This window comes from Salvia miltiorrhiza, chromosome 2 (assembly GCF_028751815.1).
Source record: "Salvia miltiorrhiza cultivar Shanhuang (shh) chromosome 2, IMPLAD_Smil_shh, whole genome shotgun sequence".
NCBI classification, from domain to species: Eukaryota; Viridiplantae; Streptophyta; class Magnoliopsida; order Lamiales; family Lamiaceae; genus Salvia; species Salvia miltiorrhiza.
The window spans coordinates 31,327,693-31,347,446 of record NC_080388.1 but is presented as its reverse complement, the minus strand read 5'-3'; the positions used below and the strand labels follow the sequence as shown (position 1 = coordinate 31,347,446).

The window sequence follows — 19,754 nt, the reverse complement described above, 5'->3', positions numbered from 1 at the left end:
AAGGGAGTGAACAAAACCCGGCAAGCGTCGAAGAGGCGTTGAACAAGCAGCGGGAGCATACAATGATTGGGAAAGCTATGGAGGATGAATAAGAACGCCGAAGGTGAAAAAATGGCGAAATGAAGACGAAGAACAAATATATATACGTGAGGGCGGTGTGGAGAACGAGGGTTCCACCGGTCCAATCAAAGAGCAACACGTGGCGTTTTCAAACGGGGGTTGCAACTGAAGAGGCATTTTTTTCTGAAAAGGGAAAGATGATTAGATGGGTTGGGGCCCATTTAACTGACAAGTATTTATTGCTCGGCATAAGAGAAAAAGCAGCGCTGACAAATGAAAAGGAGGCGTCAAACAACCAATTGAGCATAAGCAGCGAGAACGCTCAATCAGACTGAGGGGAGAGTAGCTGATGAGGAGTAAAATATGCATTGGGTAAACCTGACAGCACCGGAGTCGTCAATGCTGGGAACGGAAGTGAGGAAAAGAGCTTGAATAGTATTCCTGGGGGAAAGCATGAGAAGCAGAAGCTTTAGGGCCAATGAGAGAGGATTCGGACGCCATAGGTGTCAGATCTGGAATGAAGCAGGGAAGAGGCAATACCAGGACTTGGGCAGGGCTGGCATAGTCGGGAGAAAAGATTCAGGGCTGGCACGCGCGCAGCGCTGGAAAGAGCTGGGAGCGTAACTGATCAATAACAACTTCGAAGATTCCTCCTAACGGCCGGGGTCATTATCAACCGTGTAATTACTAATTTACCCCTATTGTATATGTCTATAAATAGGAGATGCGGTCATACATGTAACACACGCTATTAAAAATACTTAACATAATTTCTCCTCTCCGACTTTAGCCATTCCGACTTTCTTCTCAATCCCTCGCATACCACAGGTGAATTCCTCTCTTCGCCAGATTAAAGGGTGTACAATTCGAGCACATCAACTTTCAAATAAAATATAGATGATTTCAATCAATTTCAATTATGTGCTACCATCAAATTATACAATGAAAGAGTTTAGAACCCCAAATTACCACAAGTAACACTGTGTAATTCGTAAAGTAATGTTAGCAGGAATGTTGATATCATAATATTGATAACATCCAAGCTAACATGTAGCGAAAATTAGATAACACACACGATACTTTTTCACGGGTTAAATAAATTCAACCCGTGAGTGCCTCACGACCAAATCCACTATGATCATCAACATTACACAGTGGTGAAGCATGAAACCAACACCTAATTTAAAAAGCAATAATCAAGACAGGATTTACGTGGTTCGGTCGTTAAGACCTACATCCACGGGTGTTTTTGAGTTCTTCGACTATACTTCGAGATAATTACATTTTACAAGTGTTGCTCTGAAATAAATCATGATCCTCTAATGTTAATGCTAAACCTTCTATTTATAGATGTGAGAGTGAGCCCTAAAGGCCTTAGGCCCATGAACTCTAATAATTGGATTTATGCCCTTTAATACTTTAATACACTTAACTTTAGTCTTGACTTGGCCCATCTGCGCTGGTTTGACTGCGCCGGAAGCTTCGCTATCTTATGACTGCCGAGACTTCAAGTTCTTTATCCTGCGCAGGTGCTTCGAACTCTTTAGGCTGCGCATGCACTTTGACTTCTTCGGCTGATTCGGGTAATGAAAATAGAACTCCCTCGTTACCCGTGCTGAGTAGTCCCCTTGAGCTGCGCAGGCGAGTCATCCCTTTATTATCTAAGGACTTCAATTAAACCTGCGCTGGTTGGCTTCGTTCAATAAGAATAATAATAACAATAATAGTAGTCAAGTAAGATGTTCTTGTATTGCTCAGCACAACGCTGATGAGTATTCTAGTCCTCATCAGCTACTCCCCCTAGTCTGGTTGAACAATTTTGTCTTTGTTCGACCAGTTGTCGCGGCCCGCTTTCTAGCCAGTGATAGCGTAGAACGAGTATCACGCGACTAAATGATTTACAGGATCGACTTACCCACATAATCAATTATAATTCATAATTTAGGCCACAAATGACCACAAGTATGAGTGTTTGAATGAAAATGACTTTCATAATGGACTTATATGCAAACAAATACTAGGCATAAGTGGTCCAACGTTTGATTAATTCAGTCATATCAAAGGTTAGGATTTACAATATCAAAGGAAATCGAGATTTAATGGTTTATCCGGTTTCATAGAGTTGCACAACAGAATCATGATCAAGTTACACGTATGAAGACGGGTAACTCGTGAGGTATCAACAAGAAAAGATACTAATGTTATTTCAAGTCAATCATGACAAATTTACCCCGATTAAGAATGCAAAGATGGGGAAATTCATATATGTCATCGAATATATTTCAAATGTTATGACCACTTTGAGTGTAAAGCCTCCTCCTTTCTCCTCCTCTCCCATTCAACCTAACCTGCACATTTAGAAATATATGCAGGGCTGAGTAACAGAATTATTACTCAGTGGACATATGCCGAAAATAATTAAAAACTTGCTACTTAGAGCTATAGGTTGAACTTGCCCATTTTGAACATACACAAGGTAATATTTGATTTAGAAAATACCTGTGTATGCTATATCACATAACAATTTTTGCAATCATCATCATAATAATATCATCATATCTCGTATCATAAGCCGGCAACAATATAATGTATGGACCACCTCTACCCATCATCATCATAATCATAGCATCTCATCAATATCATCAACATGGGCGAAGAGAAGGAGGCCTCCTTCTCAACCCCGTGACCGGCCGATGCATGATAACGGCTCACGATCACCACTGTGCATATACCTTAACTAGTAGCCCGTCGGCTCACATAGTTCAAGGCCGATCGTTATCTCATGGTAGACTGGTAGTAGGTCAACATACATCTCATCATTACTCAACGAAAACATGGCAAGTCAATGATTTATAAAGCACATTTTCAAGATAATAATAATAATAACTTTCATTGGAAATATTTTATATTTTTAACCCACATAAGAGGGTTCGCGAGGCCCACGTATTAGGGTTAGAAAATGCCCACCTGTCGTCCTCGCTTCCTCTTTTCTTTTGTGTGGTTAGATTCTGGTGCTTCCGTTCCTCAAACCTTCGATATAACGAAAGTACGTGTTCTATAAATAATAGATAAAGGAAGATAAACAATGTCTACGTAATAATGGACTATACATTTATTAACAAATTAATCGTGTTTCTCCAACTTAACATATATCTTATTCTATTAATCCATGAGATATTAAACTCCAAATATGGCTAACTTGTCTCGTGACAATCATATCCCATCTCATCTTAATCATAATTTAATAATTTCTTTGTACTGAAATCATGTTTCTCCCATCAAGATACTTCTTAATTATTAAAGGACGTAGGAAATCCCATTCTATATTCATTATCTATTATTGTATTTCACATAATCATTAATCCCATCTCATAAACAATTCTTCCACACACATATATATATATATATATACACACACACACACACATATACTTACATATGTATATTTATAAACCTTCAAATAAAAATGATTTTATTCTATACTACTTTAATCACAAACAAGCTTCTTTAATATATATATATATATATATATATATATATATGTGTGTGTGTGTGTTAGATTAAGAAATGGATTTTATTATGAAAGGAGTTTCCAAAAATAATTTAAAAAAAATTGATTAAACCAATTCAAATGAATTATTATCAATATTAATAATTAAATATTAAAAATAAATGAATTAAATGTTTACTCGATTAAACCATTTTAACCAAATTTTATTTAAGCAATCGTTATTGAAAACTTAGAAATCAATAATTCTTAAATGACTTAACAATAATAATTTGAAATAACTTATTACGTTTTCCAAATCACCACTTGACTAACTAACAAAATAATTTAAAAAGGAATATAGCTTCATCAATAACTTGGAAAATCATCTCACCGCCACCATTTTAAGAATTTTAATAATATTTATATGCATATAAATAGCATATAGATATATAATAATCATTTCTTTACTCCCATGCGAAGTTTACTATGCAAATAACTTTGCAAAATAAAATAATTATATCATTTTCACGCTTACCTAGCCTCATAAGCAAACGACGAATTCCAATCGTCCACAACTCGTATGAGTCCACGAGTTTCGCTTAATCGTCCAATATCTATAATTATAAATCATCGAATATGTCGTCACATGAGTTTTCTCTTCGATTCTTATCGTCTATACTTAGATATATATATATATATATATATATATATATATATAATTTGTAATTATATATATATACACACACGTTTAAAAGAAGAGTTGGGAAAAGAAAAATCTAGAAAAAGAATCGAAGGCTACCCGGCGTTTCTTACGGTGTTTCACAAAGACGAGATGATCAGATAGCGACGAGGCAACTCCGGCGTATAACTTGGCGAACGACGAGAGTTCGCAAGAGCCTTTATTCACTTTAAAGTGAATAAACGAAGGAAAGAGGTTGTTTCCTTGAATTCTCGGCTGTTAGAGCCGAAGAGAACAAGTGAACGGTGGCCAACGGCTAAGGGCCTGCTCTCTGGTCGTCACAGGAGACGAGGCAGTCGTGAGAGAGAGAGCAAGAACAAGAGAGAACGTTCTTGAAATTGTTCACTAACATCGTTTCGCCGGAGGATATTGCGGCTATTGGTTTGGGAGATGTAGAGAGTGTTTGAGCTTTTCGATTGTTGGTGGTGGTAGCCTGTAGATAGATGAACGGCTACGCGTTCTCGGTTTGCATCCTCGTGGCCAGTCGGCGACGACATAAATCGGCAAAGAGGGCCCGCTCGAGCTTTTGCTCAAGTTTCGGCGAAAGATCAGAGAGCTTTTCTCGGCGTTTCCCTTGCAGTTCCACGGCTTTCTCGGCTGATCTTACGAGAGTGGTGGTGCAGGAAGGTCGTGGCGGCGACGACGGTGGCCGGCGGAGCTCTGCGGGCGAGCTCGGCAAGGCGGCGCGTTGAGGAGGCTCAGCCGCTACGCTGCTGCTCCTTTCGCTGCTATGGCAGACCGAAGGTGGCGCTTAGGGCTGAAAAAGGAGGGAGAGTGGTGGCTTCGCGGTGGTGGTGCGACAGAGCGCGACGGCGGCGCGGCCAAGCTGCGCGCGGCTGCCGACTGCTGCTGTTGTTGCTGCTGCTACTCTTCGGCTGCAGCTGCTGCTGTTACACCGTGGAGGAGCAGCCGGTGGTGATGGAGGCGGTGGAAAGTGGCGGCAGCTGGTGTTGATGGCGGCGGGTGGAGCTTTAAGCGAGAGAGAGAGAGAGAGTAGACCGAGAGAGAGTTGAGCGTTGTGTGCTGTGCGTGTGAGAGTGAGAGAGAGCTGAGATTATATATATATACATGTATATTGCGTGTGTGAGTGAGCTGAGTGCCCGGGGGGTGGTGCTGCATGCATGCATGGGTGGTTGAGAGGGTGCCGATGGGGGGTAGGTAGGGTGAGTGAGGTTGCTTGAGAGAGTGTATTACTTGGGGTGAAAGCATACCAAGTATATCTCCTTCACTTCTATATCCGGCCATTAACATATTCACACCCATTTATTCCGATTCCCATATTTCTATCTTTAATAAACACTTATATATGTATCATCAAAAATATAATCCCCTCATTTAATCTCGGCAAAATCTATTTCATATGCAAATAGCTCGACTTCTTGGACATTTATCACATGAATAATATATATCGCTCGTCAACTTATTTTAAAAAAAATTTCTTATGAACGATACGACGCGAATTTAACTAAACGAGATTCTATTAAACCTATATATAGCTGCGAAAGAAATACTAATAAATAGCAGTTATCTAGCATAATTATATATATATATATATATATATATATTGGGATCATCATAAAATTCTTTCCCGTAATATATATAATCGCCTATATATTAAGCGATAAATAATTCTCGTATCCAAAAATAATTAAATCGCCGATACAATTATAAAATTAATATACTTATACAAGAAATTAGCATTCTTGTAAATATTCACTTCTCACACCAATTTCAATAATCGCAATAGCTTCATAAAATGAGCGAGTATATACTAATGCGATTAACAACCTTTTCCAGAGACTCGTCTCATCAGATCATAGGTAGAGAATTCTTTTCTCATCAGCATATGATATAATATCATAAATATGCATGATGTCTCGATATATATATATATATATATATATATATATATATATATATATATATATATATATATATATAGGGATGGGCTATAATAAAAACACATCTTTTTGTAAAAACTAAAAACGGCTAAAATGTATGAATTCTATGTAGAACACGTATGAATTAGCTGTGTAACTGTATGAATTGCGAAATTCATACATGTTCTACATAGAATTCATACATTTCGCAATTCATACAGTTACACAGCCAATTCATAAGTGTTCTACATAGAATTCAGCCGTTTTTAGTTTTTACAAAAAGATATGTTTTTATTATAGCCCAACTCTCTCTCTCTCTATATATATATATATATATATGTATGCGAAATAAAATATCGGCGAGCATCTATATTTATACGTTACCCGAATTTTGGAAAAACTAATTCGTTCTCCGTTTAAGAACCTTCATATAAATTTAATAATATACATATTATTAAAAGTATCGGAAAAATTTTATCCTTCAAGGAAGTGAAATCCTCCTTTTATAAATATATATATATATATATATATATAAATATTCATCTCTCTCTATATAATATATATGTAATGTACGTATTTATATGCATGTATACAAGGGGTAAAATTGACGGGTATTACACCAGTGGTGTGTGGTGTGAAGTCAGCGCTGTGCTGCTCTCCCGTGTCAATTAAGCATACATGATTCCCTGCACTTGTTAGATAAGAACTTGTCAATCTTTGTAAAAATAGTAAAGATAAAGTATTTAAGCGCTGCAAATGAACTAAGATAAAAGAGAGTAGTTTTCCTTTTGATTAATGCCTGCGAAACCACAAAGGGCTAGGTTCTGCAATTAATGCCTGCGAAGCCACGAAGGGCTAGATTTTGCAATTTATGCCTTCGTCGTGCAATTAATGCCTTAGTTTTGCAATTAATGCCCCTGAGTTTTGCAATTAATGCCTGAGTTTTGCAATTAATTCCCCTGAGTTTGCAATTAATGCCTTAGTTTTGCAATTAATGCCCCTGAGTTTTGCAATTAATGCCTTAGTTTTGCAATTAATGCCCCTGAGTTTGCAATTAATGCCTTAGTTTTGCAATTAATGCCCCTGAGTTTTGCAATTAATGCCCCTGAGTTTGCAATTAATGCCCCTGAGTTTTGCAATTAATGCCTTAGTTTTGCAATTAATGCCCCTGAGTTTGCAATTAATGCCTTAGTTAAGATAACTTAGACGATCTGCGTCGAAGGTGACTTAGGTAATCTGTGGTAGCTTAGATGAGACAATCACCCTAACTGCGCTGAGATAATAGCAATGGCTGCGCTGATACAATCGCACTGGCTGCGCTAATACAATCGCCCTAGCTGCGCTGATACAATCGCACTGACTGCGCTGGTTAATCGCACTGGCTGCGCTGAGATAGTCGCATTGGCTGCGCCGAGACAACCGCATTGGCTGCGCTAAGACAATCGCATTGATTGTGTTGAGATAATCGCATTGACAGCGTTGAGACAATTTATGCAATCTGCGTTGCAGATGACTTATATGAAGATGACTGCATAGGCTGAGATGACTGAGATAGCCACGCTGATAATTTGAGCACTGATTGTACTGAGATAACTGAGATAGTTCCACCAGCCCAAATAACTGAAATAACTGAGATGGCTGCGCAGGCTGAAATAACCTGTCCTGACTGCGCTGAGAAAGCTCAGATATATTTTGAGGCTTACAGTTCCGGATCGTGGCTAAGTTACCATTTAAGGTTTTAATATCCGCTACGCGGCTGAGTTGCCGTTAAGGCTCAAATATCCTGCTAAGTTTTTCGAGAAAACACAGATGGTGGCATATACTCCACTCCCCCCGTTAGTAACATGTGCATGATTCAACAAAACATGTTATGTGTATGCTTGTGATTGGTGTTCCTACTTGTGATGCTAGTGACAGCGCTGGTATGACTATGGTCCCAAAGTATGTTATCCAAATTATGTTCCAGGTCCTAGCACATATGCAGAAGGTGTGCAGCTTCGTGTACTTAGTCAATTCATATTCCAGCCCTAGGCACATATGCAGAAGGTGTGCAGCTTCGAAGATGGTAACATTATAATTTCATAATGTAAACAAAGATCATATAAACATGATTTTTCCTAAGTGACAAAGTATAACATTTTCTAACCATATTCACATGCTTCGATGAAAGAACTAATATCATGTAATGACAAGTTTTAGTTATGCGAAGTACCTGGACCACCACTAGTTAGTGGTTTAGCTTTTCATGCTATGATATTGGTCCTCTTTGCTTGAATAAAGTGAATAATCATTGCGGGGAAAGACCCGAAAAGAGCTGGAAACCCATACCGTGAAAAGACCCAAACGTGACTGAATCTTGTCGCTCGAGTCTCCCTCATCCCGAGAATAATTGCAGCGCTGAAAGTCCCCGTTATACCAAGCAATCTCAAGTTCAGTTATTGTGTGTCGAACTCCCGTTAATAAAGGCAAGGCAGTGGCATCCTGTTCTCAAATAGTCCCATATATATTTTAGCTGTCGGGCTTGAATACATGGTCAACTTCATGACCCTCGTTCCCACATAGCGTGTTCATCATATTTGTTTAAGTGTTTTCCCAAAATATGTTTAACCTGCGCTGTAAGAATTCTCAAGTACCAATATTAGTACAACATGAGAGCCCCTTGAGACCGGGCTGTAATCCCATTAAGAAATATATATACTTTGCATTCCCAGAACGACAGCGATGCTCTAGGCATTTATTCCACCAAGTAACTCATATAAGGCTAAAGAACTCATGTCTCAATATAATATTTAGCCAAGAATTCTCACACGTGAGCAAGAAAATCAATTTTTCAAACAAGTTATTATGCCTATCTTTTTTCCATCTATGAGTTATCAAAGAATCATCAAATTAAATAGTCCCGACTATCAATTAAATAAAATTTCCCATATTCTGTACCCACTTCATGGATTAATGATTTCATCATTACAAGCCACCAAATTAAAGCTATGTGATCAAATGATTCCCATCATCTCAATAACGTCGGCTCATATACAAAGTGATGAATAAACTTAAATAACGAGAGTTCACAGGCTTCAATCATAATAGGCTTTCCCATAATAGTATCCAAACCACTCTGCTCATTTCCCCTCTCTAACCTCATTCATGTCTCCGTATGAAGCTAATCAATAATAGTTCAAATCAAATATCCCACATCAAGCAAAGGCAGAGAAAGTTAAAATCACAAGTGCAGTTCTACAATGGGATTTACAACCATAAATCTATACTATTATACTATAGGAAAGTTTTCTGCATGAAAACTTCCCGCCAAAAACCCATCTTCCATGCAAAAAATATTATTTTATTATAAATAATATTTTATTACTTATTACTTATACATGTCACTTCATATTCCCACCCACTTTTTCCTGACTTAGCAGACACTAAAAAGGGAGGCGCATGCTCACTTTTCACCTTCATACTCAACACAACTCTGCAATAAGATATAATAACATAATGTAATATATAACCTTCATAATTTAAAAAAGATAAATGTGTCAGATTTTGGCATGCTGCCGATTGAAATGCCCCAAAACACCTGCCTGAATTTTTTAAATTCCAATACTAACAAATCATATATATAGAACATAAGGCATATACAAATTTTTTTCAATAGCCTCTTGCATTCTACATACAAATCCAGAGTTGAAATCCTCCAGTTGGTAAGCAAATCTAATAGTTAAAAGTTGTTGCAGATTCATAATGTCATTGTTAGTGTAGTATTTTAAGAGATGTAATGTTTATATATTACATTATAGCTGCTACAATTTCAATATCTAATAACTAAAAATGGTTGTAGATTCATTGTGTTCAAAAACACCGATGGTCGGAATGTGGTCACTCTTCAACGAGCTTCGCCCTTTGGCAAAGTCACCTGCAGTTAAAGCGAGATTGATAAGATGTTATGGCATGCCTTCAACCAAAAATGATGAGCTAAATAGTTTTGAATGCATATTCCATGATATAGAGGTATGATTTATATATCAAAGTTTTATAAGATGTTATAGCATGCCTTCAACCAAAAATGATGAGCTAAATAGTTTTTTATGCTTATTTTGAGATTGGGACAGAATCTGTAAGATCTATTATGTACTCCCTGAAGTCAGTTTTTTACTGTTAAATTCTAATGATTATAAACAAACTTAAGATATTATCAAGAGATGATCATACCTATAAGTTTGCTGATATTGCAACAGGCCTCATTTTCAAAAATTGGTCATATAAGTCACACAGATTTTGGCATTCTTTACTTCTCTACATACATGCTATCGATTGAAATGATTTGAATATCTGCATGAATTTTTTAAATTCCAATACTCTATAGCAGTGCATGTATATAGAACATAAGGCATACACAATTCTTTTTCAACACCATCCTGCATTCTACATTCAAATCCAAAGTTCAAATCCTCAAGTTGGTAAGCAAATCTAATAAGGTAGGTTTCAACTTACATATGCAGACAAAAGAAAAAAAAGTTCTTAAAAATAAAAAGCAAGCACCTGTATAGAGGCTTGCTAATTAACATTTTCCTATTCATTTCAGCAAGTTAAAGCTTAAGATACTATTAAGAGGCGATCATACCTATAAGTTTTCTGAAACTGAAACTGAAATCTACCTATAGAACAAACCATTAATGTTAGAATCTCTCTGAGGTCAGTTTTTTGTTGTTAAATTCTAATGATTTGAGGATTTGGATATGATTAGAAGTGGAATGACGTGTAAGCGTGTGTGATGAATGAAGAATTATTGGGTGTGTCTTTGTTCCCCACTTCAAAGTGTGCACCACATTCACATACACATGCACCAATTTTCTAATTCTCCACCAAATTTTCTCTATTAGAAAACAAGAGAAAATCACAATTTTCACATGAGATTTTAAAACAAAAGATTACACGTCTTTGAAGAATCTCTCCGGGGCGCGCTTTGTAAGATTTTAGTTTATCTATTTAAAACATATACAAACAAAAGACATGTAACTGTTTATGTATAGAACATAAGGCATATACAATTTTTTTTTTCAAAACCCTCATGCATTCTAATCCATTCTGATCCAAAGAGTTCAAATTTTCCAATTGGTAAGCAAATCTAATAATAAAAAATGGTTGCATATTCATAATGTCATTGTCACTGTAGTATTTTAAGAAGGGTAATGTTTATATTACATTATAGTTGTTACAATAAGATTTTTTAGCACTCCTAAATGTTTAAGGGAGCTAACACATGTTAAAATGTTCAAATTGCAGGGAACTAGGTACCATTTCACATCACCAAAACTTATAGTATCTAAGTTCATCTCTAAGTTTCAAGAAGGAGGACTTTATGCTATACGTAACTTCGGTGTTACACAAAATCAATCAAAGTTTAGAGTTACTTTGAATAAATATAAAGCAACTTTTTATGGAAGCACGGAAGTGAGAGTTGAAGCTAATCCAACTTTTCCTAATATCATTTATGCATTCAAGTCCTTTGATGATATTCAAGCCACTGAAAACATTGCAGATGCTCTTCCAATTGGTAATGATAAAATATTTTTATATTTTTTTTCATATATTTACATACACTACAAAATCTTAGTCCCATCAATGTGACATGTGCAAATGTTATAGGCAGAATTGCCTCCCGGCCTAATCCAACAAAACTAACAACTCGAGATGGTAAAGAAAAAAAAATATTGGATCTTATTCTAGAAGATACAGAGTGAGTATTTATGTACATTTTTGTCGTTATTTCTTTATTATTAAAACTAAACTATTGTTGTTCTTACTATATTATATAATATTGGTTCAAAGGGGAAAGAGAATGTCTTGCACTTTGTGGGAGAATTATGTTGATATTTTCATGAAACAATACAAAGAACAACTGTTATTATTACTTAAACAAGTAAAAGCTGGCAAAGTTCTCACCATTCCAGCAAATCACAGTTGCAACATCTCCAAAGCAACAAAGAACATCAGCCCCACTATTATTTTTGAAAAAAATGTGACAACAAATAAGAAGTTACAGAAAATGAAAATAAAAAGAAAAATATATAGTTTAAATATAAACCATCAATTTTATTATAACTACAAAATTTTAAATAAGAGCAGTTATTAATCATTTTTATTTTCTTATTCAAGTAATTCATAGTTTGTATTTGATCGTTCATAATGAAATTTTAATATTTGACAATTAAAATGCATCAACTAAATGATAATTCATAGTTAGTATGGAAAAGAAATTATATTTATTTGTACTATAATACAAGTTCCAGTTAAATTCCTAAGTGTCATTAGTTTTAAATAAAAATTTGTGGAATTTAAAAATAAATATTATATAACTATAAATTTATAATGTATTATGTGTAACATTATATGTTTAATCGATGTTAAACTTTTTCATAATATTAGTTTATGTGTTGATGTATTATATATTAATTGCAGATAATTTGATTCATCAACCATCCAAATTGGCACGTATTACTGTGCCTACATGTCAACGTGGAATGCTATGTTATTCATCTTTTCAAAGACAATCAGACATACTATCTCAATCTCAGCCACCTTTTAGAGATATAACTAATGTAATTTAAGATTCTTATTGATATAAATAAATGTTACTCATAATTTGTTTGTTGAAATTGCACTTATATTAAAATTTATAATTTTGTTGCAGTTGTTGGAAGCAGTTCGTCTTCTCGAAACAATACATTCCAAATTAATGCACCGTGTTCTTCACAAGCTCAAACAGTTTACATGACAAATAATCAAACATCAGAAATCATAGATTTGACGGATGAAGACTTTGAAAATATTCATGCACAAAAGTCTACATTTGCACAAGATTTCAGTTGTAAAAGTTTCAATCCTGGAACGAATATTGTAGATCCACAAATTATTAATTTAGAAGAAGGTAAACAATTTGTATTTGATGATGGAATTGTATAGATTATTTTCATAATCATGCAATTTTAAATAATTAGCAGGTGAAGATTGCAATTCTCTCATCTCAAATGGTTATGAAGATTGCATTGTCTTAAGATTGACAAAGAACACGAGACTTCAAACTGCATGCACAAATGAAGAATCAATACATTTGGAACAATTTGCGAAGTGGATAGCAAGTATAGGAGATGGAACAATAGGAGGTCCAAATGATGGTGAAGTTGAGATTGAGCTTCCAGATGAAATTCTTATTAAATATTCAGGAGATCCTATTGCAGCTATTGTTGATGAGATTTATTCGGCATCCAGCAATTCCACTGAAAAATCGATCTATTTACAGGAACGAGCTATTTTGGCGCCCACGCTAAATGTGGTTGAGTCCATCAATCAATATATGGTGTCATTGAATGAGTGTGAAGGCAGAAAATATTTGAGCTCAGATAGGACATGCACATCAGATTCAACTTCATCATTGCTCCAGGACATACACACGCCAGAGTTCTTAAATAGTCTTAAATGTTCTGGAGTCCCCAATCATGAACTATATTTGAAAGTTGGAACTCCAGTCATGCTATTGAGAAATATAGATCATGCAAATAATTTGTGCAATGGTACTAGATTGGTTATTACAAGACTTGGGAGCCACGTATTGGAAGCTAAAGTTATAACTGGTCAGAATGCTGGAAATAAAGTTCTCATACCAAGAATGTCATTGACACCATCAGATCCAAGATTGTCGTTCAAATTCCAGAGAAAACAGTTTCCAATCATAGTCTCTTATGCAATGACGATAAATAAAAGTCAAGGTCAATCATTGTCCCGCGTTGGATTATTTTTTAAAAAACCTGTTTTTAGTCATGGCCAATTGTATGTAGCAGTTTCACGTGTCACAAATCATAATGGTTTAAAAATTTTGATTTGTCAAAATGATGGTGACAACAAAAAAACTGCTACTACAAATGTTGTATACAAGGAAGTATTGCAAAATATATAATATTCTACTTTTGACTACATTGTTTTATATATTTACGAAGAACAATACGTTTTAAATTTATTTGTCTATTATTTCTTCATTTATTTTAAGTTAAATTTACTTTTCTATTAACGATATAATCTTAAAATATAAGATTATATGCTTAAATATATATTTTATTAGTACTTATAAGATATATATATATATATATAATGTAATAAGATACTATATGGCTCCTTAAAGTTTAAAAATTATAGATTATCAAATGATAATATACATATAATATGACTATTTATTATATTTTAAATATATTAAAATATTGACAATATAACTATAAAAAAAATTAAATCCCATGCATCGCACGGGCGTAACACTAGTATTGTAGAAAATCTCAATCTCAATAAGAGGTTTCGAGTCGTTACTCCCTGTTCCAGGTATTTTGGAAAGACGGATGAAGGCGGCCGTCCCCTAGCTTTCATGGCAGCATAAGAATCGCCAGCGAGGATTTTGGATTTGGACCAGAAAAAAAAGCACTGCTTTCCCGCAGTCGCTACTGTTCTTTGTTAGCTAATTCAGCAGCTTCGCTTAGTTCCACTGATTGCCTTGTCTATCTCAATATCCCATGCTATATAAGAGCATCAGCATCGCTGGGTGCGATGGCCGGATCGAACCCGGCCTATCGCACCCAGCGCCGTTGTCACGACCGGCCTTAATTAAGGATAATTAATCCGGGAAAACCATGACTGGGGAAGGGAAAATAAGAAGCGGGTTTAGAAAGGGGTGCATAAAAGAATACTCAAAGAGCTTGAATACGCGTGAAATATTCCTTAAAAAGGGAAAATGCATAGTTCGCATAAAAAGGGTACTCAAAGAACTTGTATACGCGTTATATTCCTTAAAAGGAAAAAGGCATTTTTAGGGGCTTGGCTAAAACATTATCAGAGTTTGCAACGGAAGGTGTAACTGAAATAATCAGTGTTTACAGCGGAATGCATAACTGAGATACATGTATGAAGACATGTATCCTTTCTGAGCCTACTTTAAATTCGACAAAAACTCTACTCAGCAACAACACTTCATCGCCCATCACAGCTCAACCTGCACAAACATAAACATACGAAGGGCTGAGTACAAGAGTACTCAGTGGGCAGTGCCAAGCATATAACATAATATCAACAACAAAACACAACTTCGCATAAGAGGCATAAGTTTCTTTCAAATCCTTTGCTCATTAAACATTTCCATATTCATAAACAGCATGAGCGCATTCTTCATCATTAACAATCATAAACAAGCATCGTGTCGTGGAGAAGGCCTTCCCCAACGAACACGGGCATCGCACCGTGAGGGGGAGCCTCCCTCAGCGGTCACGGCATCGTACTATTGAGGGAGGCCTCCCCCAATAGACGCTGTAATACTGACATACTGGCATACTGGCATACTGGCATCGCGCCGCGAGAGAGGCCTCTCTCAGCGGACACGGGCATCGCGCCGTGAGGAAGGCCCTCCTCAGCGGACACGGCATCGTACTGTTAAGGGAGGCCTCCCCCAACAGACGCAAGCATCAAACATAAGCATAAACTTATCAGCGTAAAGCATTCAAGCGTAAATAAGCGTAATCATTTAACGTGCATCATAATAAAGCTTAACTCATTTAAGCGTAATAAAGCATACCACACTTGAAGATCCAATTTGCATTTAAAGCATAACACTTGCATAGCATTTTATTTACGCGTAAGAAATTGCCCACCTGATAGCAAAGTTTTGCTAAGGTACTCTAACTCCTTGTGTAGTTCTTACTCTCGCGCTTGACCTTAATCACGAGAATATAAAATAAGACATTGCCTCGAGAAAAATTCTTAATAAATGAGAAAGCGTAATTTAACTATGCATGAATCTGTTATGCATGTACTAATTTTCTGAGCGATAATCGGGAATTCTACTATTAATCCACGTTAATAGATTTAACTAATTCTCGTATAACGTGGTCGAATAAAGCTGTGATTCTTCCTTCCTCATCGGAATATTCTAGTCGTGAAATAAATCTCGCCTTTGTACTCGTTCGTAATAAAAGAACTAACTCGGCTTTAATCGAGGTGTGACCTCGTAGAAATTATCGGGCTTTTCAAAATTAAATAAATAATTGAAAACATTTCTCTTGAGTTAAGAACACCAACAATATTCTTACTCGTCTTTCTTTAATAATTGGATTTATAATTAAAACCAATTAAATACTTTATTGTAAGTAAAAATGCAATTTCATGTCATACTTAGCATATAATAAGTAATTTACTTAAAATATGCACATAATAATAATACAATATTATTATTATGTAAATCATCTTTTGAGAAAAATAATTAATTAAACTAAATAAATAGTCTAATTAATAAGTATCCATTTTTCTTTGAACTCCAGCCCAGTTAAATAATAAGATAGCCCATTTCTTTAAAAAAAACATAAGCCCAATGTTTCAATTTAAATCAGGGCCCAAAGACTTTAATAAAATCGGTCCAAAGACTTTAATAAAATCGGCCCATAGCCAAAGCCCAATACCATTTAAACACAAGCTCAATCTTTCAAAAGATAAAAGCCCAATTAAAATAAATGATGAGGCCCAAATTCCATTTAAAAAATCGGCCCATCACTTATTAAAAATCGGCCCAAGACTCGGCCCAAAATAAAGAAATAACCCGGCCCAATGTAAATAAATGCTAAAAGCCCAATTGAATTAACAAAAGAGGCCCAACTTCAATTAATTAACTAAAGCCCAATTTCTTTTCCTCCAAGTCGGTTCTCTCTTCTTCTCCCAGCAGAACACGCTCCACTCTCTCTCAAGCAATTCACGCCTTTCTCTATCTATTCTTTTTCAAACAGTCGCCGCTCAAGACATCTCTCTCTCTCTCGCCCGCTCTACGCGAGCTCCGCCGCGAACGGCTCCGGCGAGAACGACGGCCAGCCGAGGACATCGCCCCTGGTCCATTTCTCTCTCTCTCCATCTACTTCCCTCTCTCAATTTCTCACCCGATCTGTCTCCCGCAGATCTGCCGTCGCCGCTCCGTACTCTGACCATTCCAGCCGCCGGCGAGGCCAGCGTTGCTCAGAACCCCGACGTCGGTCTGCTCCCTCATCTCCTCTCTCTCGATTTACCTCTCAAACTCGACTGAGAGGAGGAGCCCTAGCTTTCCCTGAGATCGAATCCTCCGCCGTTTCTGTAAGTCCGGCGACCGCTAGTTGTCGTTCCCCCCTCCAAACTTGGTGTCTCGGCCTCAAATCCGTGTTCGGGAAGAAGAGAGTGGAAGGGCGAGCCCTAATCGTCAAATACCAGGTCGCCGCTGCACCGCGTCTCCATCAGAATCTGATGGCTGGTCGCCGTGGCTCTGTAAATCCGGCAACTGACTGCCGGTTTCGTTCTCCTCCACGAATCGCCGCCATCTCCTTCGCGTTCCTCCGGCGACCAGGTAAAGTCCGCCTTCGTTGTTCTCCGGGGTCGACGGGGTTCGATTTGTGCCACGCCACCGCCGCTGCTGCTACTGGAAGGCCGGCTTCGCCGTTGCTGTCGCTGTTCCCGGCGAAGGGTGTCGCCTCGCCTACTCCTCGGCGCCGTTAAATCCCGATTCAGAGCAGGGCAATCGGCCCTATTTCTTAAGCTAAGTTCTCTAATTTCATTCTACTATTGTATCTTGATTCATTTGCTTATGATGTGAAAGTTTAATACGAGGGGTTGTGGTTTTTCCTAATTCCGTTTATAAGCCGTGGAAATTTTGCTACTGTGCTAAATGAATAACAGCGTTGTTATATGCTCGTCAATGAGCCCTGTGTTGGATTATGAGCTAAGGTGTATTCTTTCTTTGTTTTGCATAAACTCATATGCTTGTTGTTCTAGAGTGCAGCCTGTTTGTGAAGTTTATACTTTCTATTGTACGAAATATCTAGGCTATTTGATGTAGATGAACTGTGATATGCTAGATATGGATGCAAACTGAGTTGAATATTTGGGATATCAAATTACCTTGAGTATTTTGTGTTGGTAGCTGCTGTTGTTGATAATGAATTCAATGGAGAAGAAACTCTCGATACTTGGCAGTTGGCAGCAGGAACTTCATCTCCCTTTCTGGTGCTTGGTGTATGAGAGAAGGAATGAAGTAAGTGGAAAGTTTGGTGGAGAAAAAGGGTGGTGGTGCAGGCTAGTGCGTAGGTCTCATTTTTGTTAAGTGGAGGTAGTGGTTGATAAATAATTAGATAGTGGAAGATGATTGTCTTAAGCATGATCTTCCTCCTAAAGCCAGCAAATTCGAGAGTTTTATTTTTTTACCCAAATGTACTGCGTCACTCTTGCTGCCAGTGGTGAGCTTATATGCAAAGATTTCTTCTTGTACTCAGAAAAAAAATCAATTACTGCATTGATTGATAGTGGTGGTTGAAGTTCTAATTGTAAATAATAATAAATCTTTGTGTCTTGGTTACTCAGTGCATCTACTATTTAATCGCGTGTTTGCAATCAAATATTGGCTTATGCTCATTATTCATGTATAAATTAAATAAGTAGATTTAATTCACTTCACAAGCCATTTAATATCTAGATTAAATCCGTATATTTAATCTGCGTTGCAGTCGGAATAATTTCTCGACTTCTAGTAAATAATAGAAATAATATTTCTATCGCATATAAATTAATCACTTGACTTTGCTAAGTCAGTTATTAAACTGGATAATAGATTATTGAATGGCTCAATAATCCTCGTCGCGTTTTTCTCATACGTAAAAAAAAAAATATATATAAAGCTAAAATAATAACTCTGTTTCTGAAAAAAAAAATCAGGACCATAAACTGGATTCATTAAAAAAAAATTGCATTTACTAGTTTTAATCATAAATAAAAGAGCGGGCTACTACATACTACCCCTCTTAACAAAAATTTCGTCCCGAAATTTGCATATCTCTGCTAAAACAGTTCGGGGTATTTTTCCTTCATCTTGTCTTCAAGTTCCCGCGTAGCTTCTCTTGTCTGCGGTGTCTCCATAAGATTTTCACTGATGTGATTGAGACTGATTTCGCAAGTGTCCATGTATTGCTGGCAAGGGGGTGCGGGTGTTCCCAATTGCTGAACCTCGTTGTCTGTTGGGGCATTGCGTGGAGTAGTGACCTTTTTGGCCACAATTGTGACAACCGTTAGTTCCAGCTCGACAGATACCCCTATGCATCTTACCACAATTTGGGCAAGGTTGAATAAACTGTTCAGCCCGTTCATATTCTTGCCATACTCGCTTATTAATCGGATTGATATTGTCTTCATTGTTGTCCCACTTGCGCTTCCCTTTGAGAGTATGCGACGCTGCTGGTGAGTCATTTGGCGTCGAGATCAATGGTGGGGCTGACTTGTCTGACGGCATTGCAGCTTCAATGTCAAGTGCCCTGTTCAAAGACTCCGTGTATGTGAGTCCTCCGTGGCTTGCTAGAGCCATCCTAATTTCGTGTCGCAGACCGGCACAAAATTTCTCTGCCATCTTCTCATCTGTGTCCACTTGTTGTGGAGCAAACCTAGACAGGTTGCAGAATTCCTTGTCGTATTCAACCACAGATTTCTTTCCTTGCTTCAACTCGTAGAACTCAGCTTCTTTCTTCTTCCTATAGCTTTTCGGAATATATTTATC

The 19,754-nt window shown here is 36.9% G+C and overlaps 3 long non-coding RNA genes across 3 annotated transcripts; 1 reads left to right on the top strand and 2 right to left on the bottom strand.

Annotated features, from left to right (window-relative positions):
* Positions 1-1,245: 1,245 nt before the first annotated feature.
* On the bottom strand, positions 1,246-4,488 carry LOC131013331 (uncharacterized). Its single transcript, XR_009097644.1, has 4 exons — positions 4,350-4,488; positions 4,086-4,164; positions 3,028-3,090; positions 1,246-2,408 (listed from the first exon to the last, which is right to left on the bottom strand). It is a non-coding gene; the product is annotated as an uncharacterized LOC131013331 (long non-coding RNA).
* A 10,480-nt stretch (positions 4,489-14,968) lies between these two features.
* Positions 14,969-18,781, bottom strand: LOC131013329 (uncharacterized). The gene is made up of 3 exons (XR_009097642.1): positions 18,113-18,781; positions 15,853-15,915; positions 14,969-15,200 (listed from the first exon to the last, which is right to left on the bottom strand). It is a non-coding gene; the product is annotated as an uncharacterized LOC131013329 (long non-coding RNA).
* LOC131013330 (uncharacterized) lies at positions 16,737-18,566 on the top strand. Its single transcript, XR_009097643.1, has 2 exons — positions 16,737-17,077; positions 17,143-18,566. It is a non-coding gene; the product is annotated as an uncharacterized LOC131013330 (long non-coding RNA).
* Positions 18,782-19,754: the final 973 nt, after the last annotated feature.